This window comes from Haemaphysalis longicornis, unplaced genomic scaffold (assembly GCF_048455015.1).
Source record: "Haemaphysalis longicornis isolate Haplotype H1 unplaced genomic scaffold, Haemaphysalis longicornis Haplotype H1 scaffold_5, whole genome shotgun sequence".
Lineage (NCBI taxonomy): Eukaryota > Metazoa > Arthropoda > Arachnida > Ixodida > Ixodidae > Haemaphysalis > Haemaphysalis longicornis.
The window spans coordinates 51,996,444-52,001,171 of NW_027526385.1; the positions used below are offsets into that span (position 1 = coordinate 51,996,444).

Here is a 4,728-nt window from a genome sequence, read left to right on the forward strand (position 1 = left end):
TTGGATTTTGGTATTTGATTTTTTTGATGATTTTTGTAAAAAAAAACTGCTGTAGGGATGCAGCTGAACAAGGTACCAGTGAACTGGGCGCAAATCTTAAAGTGCAATAAGACTAACAGTATCATTCTATCTGGTCTGTAGCAGAAGTTTGAAGTTTGGGCCTGGAAGGCAAAACCAATTTTTCTGGTTGCCACCTTTCCAGCCCAAACTTCAAACAGTCGTAACTTCTGCTACAGACCAGATAGAATGATGATGTTAGTCTCATTGCACTCCTTGATTTGTGCCCAGTTCACTGGTACCTTGTTCAGCTGCATCACTCCGGCATTTTTTTTTATTATTGTCAGAAAATCAAATACAAAAAACAAATTTTATATCTACAATCAGAATGAGAAACTACACATGCACCACAATTTTCATCATCATAACTGCAAAAATAAACTTTTTTGGTATAAGACCGGTGTGCCTACTTAACACCTAGCGCTAGATGGTGGGAAAGTTTCTCTTGTGGCGGGCGGGATAATCAGTGGCAAAAAGTGAATGATACCGTAGTATTTACCGTTGTGTGATCCCTTTGGGGTTCACTAGTTGTGTTTATGTATGCTAGAGACAGGGTCGGTCTCCACGTAGCAGCTGCTTTCCAGTGTACTTTTGTGCGGCTCTGCATGTGATCTAATCATGTGGAGCAACTCCTTTCTTGCCCAAAAAGTGGCTGGTGACTGACATGGCAGTCCTTTTTTTTTTCCAGGTCGGCGTCATTCACTTCATCTGCACCAGCAAAGAATCCTCCTCCGAAAGCAAATAGTGACACTGGTAAGTGCCTGTCATATCTGTTTAGTGAATACCTTGTCATAAACAAGCTTGTCGTAACAATACCTTGTCGTAGCAATACCTTGTCGTAACAAACTGCTGTTTGTGTGCTTGTGCTGCCTGGGTCTAGGGGCCTAGTCAGGCGAATTTAAGTGTCGCCTTTTGCCACAGCCCGAGGAAATCTGTGTTGTCAAAATAAACAATTCAATTCAACAAAGGAAAGGAAAGTTTCTATATTCTATTTTCAAGTAATTTCTTTTTTTTTCTATTTTCTATAGTTTCTAGTCTCATAGTTTCTATTTCCTATACTCATAGCTCTATTTTGTAAATAATTTCTATTTTCAAATACTTAAACCTCTTACGTGGGTAATACGATGCTATTGTGACAGCCTATGCTGAGCTGTAGAACGCGTTGGGGCATCTTCTTTGCTCCGAAATTTGTCTGGTCCATTTTAGTGGGCATTCAATTTTGCACTGAAACTTGCTTCGTCAAATTTTGGGATGGCTGGCATTGTAGTGTAAGTGCATGCTTGGCAGACAGGGAAAATTTCATTATGCCTCAGTTGACTTTAGAGGCTCCACTAGCTACCGAAATCTTTCAAACCATCCTTGCATTTTCCCACCTTTAACATCGTCGGATTGTCCTTGAATGTGACCCCGATTTAACCCTAACCATTCACTGCACTCTTTAATTCGCAGGTAATTGAGGGAAGGTAAGGACACGATTGCTGAAAGCATCCTGCTACTCGTGTTCTCAGTAATGTGCTCGTTTCATTTTAGGAGTGAAATGGCTTTAGCACGGGTGGTACCACTGCGCCGTTTTCACCACCCTCCGTCATTTTACTCCAGAACACATTGACGCTCCATAACTGCTCCAAAGCATTGCTGCTTGGAGCAGTTTACGAGAACACAGCTTACTGGAGCACTGCTTATTGGAGCACTGCTTACTGGAATAATAGCTCGCCATACTACCATACTGCAAACAACTTTTAGCAGTGGAGCTTTTCCTGGGTCGAGGCTTTCATAGGGCAAAGCGTGGCAACGCGGTCGCAGCGATGTGGAGAGGACATAGCCCAGCGAGGAAGAGAGCAAGTGCCAAGCGTACATGCAGCAAGTTATGAGAATGCTTGAACGAGACATTTATATAGGCGACACTTTTGCGAGATCTGGTGGCATTGTTTATACTTGTCAAAATTGTTGAGCAAAAAAGAAAAGATTAGGTGTGTTTGAGGCAAGGCATCAATACCTAATTGATATTCGCATTGTTCTTTTAGTCAAAAACACACGGCTGCTTGACATTTGTGATGGCAGATGAAAAAATATGCCCTGAAAAAAATACAAAAAGCAATACAAATACAAAATACTAAAAGTGCTCCTGGTGCCCCCCTGTGGCAGCGTTCTAAGTTCAAAAGGTTCCTGTAGCTGGCGCGAATTGGGGGTTGGTTTGGTGGCCTTGAGAAGTTCTAGGAAGCTTGGCCTTGCGACTAGGGAACACCAGGCAGATTCACTGTTAACACCAACATTCGTAATGTTAACTCAGTGACGGCGGGCTTTTTTTTTTTTTTTTTAAGTGTGATGCACTTTATAAGCGACCCTGAATCCGCCGTCCGCATTGCTCCTCCTCCTCTCCCCTAGCAACGGCGCGAGGAGCGGAGAGGAGCGTCTGTAGCAACGGCGCAGCGACGTCACACCCCACGTGACCCGCGCGCGCTCCGCCTCCCGCGCCGTAGCTGCGCGCGCCCGCGCCGGCTCCCGCACCGCTCCTCGCGCCGTGACGTCACACTCCCACGTGACCGCGCGCTGGCGCCTTTGCGTCTGCTCCCCCTCTCCTCGCGCCGTGACGTCACATGCTCTGCAGCTGGCGCGCCTCTCCCCCCGTTAGGTTTGCACTCACCCTCTGCGCGCGCCTCTCCCCTCGCCTGACAGCTCCCCCTCTCCGGTACTGCGCCTCTCAAGGCGATGGCAGAATTACTACGCCATGTACTCTCGGCGCAAGAAATGCATTCGCACTTCCTCACGATTCCCTTCGGGGAGGTGGGGGCAATTTTTTTGACTGGTTGTTATGAGCAGTTGCATTATAATCCTAGACTGCACAGAGGTGTCCATTCCCAGTCACTGAAGAATTGTTAAGGGGGCACACACGGGTCTTTGTTCAAAAAGTTTATTTTTACAGTGATGGTGATGAAAATTGAGGGACATGTGTAATTTTTCATTATGATTGTAGATAGAAAGTTTGTTTCTGTGTAAAATGACTAGTGCATTCAAATTTAGGCTGATTTTTATATTTCATTGTTCGACATCTTTTGTGAAAAAACTGCTGGAGTGATGCAGCTGAGCAAGGTACCGGTGAACTGTGCACAAATCAAGGAGTGCAATAAGACTAACGGTATTATTCTGTCTGGTCTGTAGCAGAAGTTATGACCCTTTGAAGAACCAGAAAAGCTGGTTTTGCCTTCCAAGCCCAGCTAGCATGCCAGCTAGCGTAGCCCAAGCCAAGGCCGTGCCATGAGTCACCACCCTGACCAAAATTGTGTCGCCCCCTGGTGGTGTTGCTGCGAGGCTGCTTCCACAGCCACCTGCTGCATAATCTTCTTTGTAGAAAGATATGGCGGCGGCCATGCAAGTGTGCTGTGGCACAAGTTTACGTAATTTGATTCTGCAAAAAATGCATTTGAGTTATTTTTGGACACTGTTAGCCTCGAATTGGATAAAATGCCGACTGAACTTGCAACGAATTTCATTAATGCGAGATCACCGTCCAAAAACATTTTGTTGCTGAGAGATATGAAATACACGAGCTGGACGTTCGCCGGGGATCCGAAAATTTTTGCTGCGGGAAATTCGTAGAATTTTTGTTATCGTGGGGTTTGAATGTATCACCATTGTTTGCTTGAATTTTGCGATGCAGTTGGTGTCATTATCGGAGAAAAGTAGTCTTAATGAACCGAACATGTATGCTGCCTTCATGACCCCACTTTAACAGTCCTTTTTTTTTTTTTTTTCCTCTCTCTTTTTTTTCCTTTCCCCAGAAGAGCCCAAGGCAAAGGAGCCAAAGAAAGACGCGGGACTCGTGGTGTCGCCAAAGATATTCGAAGAGAACGACGACTGGAGTTAGAGAGACCCCTTTGCCCACCAATGTTACACGTCTTTCATCAATCTGTTGTTCTCAGCACATCTATATTAAACACATTCGTTTACCATCACTGCCAATGACGACTCTTCTTTTGTCGCAGCCTTTCTTTTTTGTAGATTTGAAACTGTCCGGTGTGTTTAGCCAAATGCAAAAGGGGTGTGATCGTAGCATGCACAGATATTGAATCAGGGGAGAAAAAAAAGAATTGCAGTGATAGTTTCTCTTTTAGCATAAATTGTTGGCACTGAACACGAAGGTAGGGGATGAATGGGGGTTAGTGCACATTTTTGTGTGTGCATGAGTGTGCGTGGCCAATATCAAGAAATTTGAAGGCTGCTGGTCTGCAATCCAAAATATCTGCACAATTTTTTTTATTGGTAGATATTTGTAGAACACCGAGTCTATGATGGGCAGAGCATGCTTACAGGAAACAGCACTGCAAGAAGATTCAACGAGTACTTGCTCCGCAGTGTAACAGAAATAACAGCTCTCCGGGCAGCAGGCCCATAAGCACGGTGTAAGATTTAATTATAGCTCTGGACACAGCGGCTCAAAAAGTTGTCAAGTAAAGTTGGTGGCGCCGTGCATAGACCTTCGATTGAAGGTTCATCTGGTGGCAGAAACGACAGAAAGCAACGTTGTTTGTGTAAGCTCACCGTGTTCTCGTGCAAAGCGAGCTTAAAGTGTGATTTTACCGCATTGTTAAAAACGGCTGCGAGGTAGCGGGCGTCCTAATTTCATTTAGACCCGCGCCGACGCTCCTCTAAACATTAGTCACCGCCAGTGAC

The 4,728-nt window shown here is 45.1% G+C and overlaps 1 long non-coding RNA gene across 1 annotated transcript; it reads left to right on the forward strand.

The window, feature by feature from the left end:
• Positions 1-743: 743 nt before the first annotated feature.
• Positions 744-4,017, forward strand: LOC144138215 (uncharacterized). The gene is made up of 2 exons (XR_013315834.1): positions 744-810; positions 3,837-4,017. It is a non-coding gene; the product is annotated as an uncharacterized LOC144138215 (long non-coding RNA).
• The last annotated feature ends 711 nt before the right edge of the window (positions 4,018-4,728 follow it).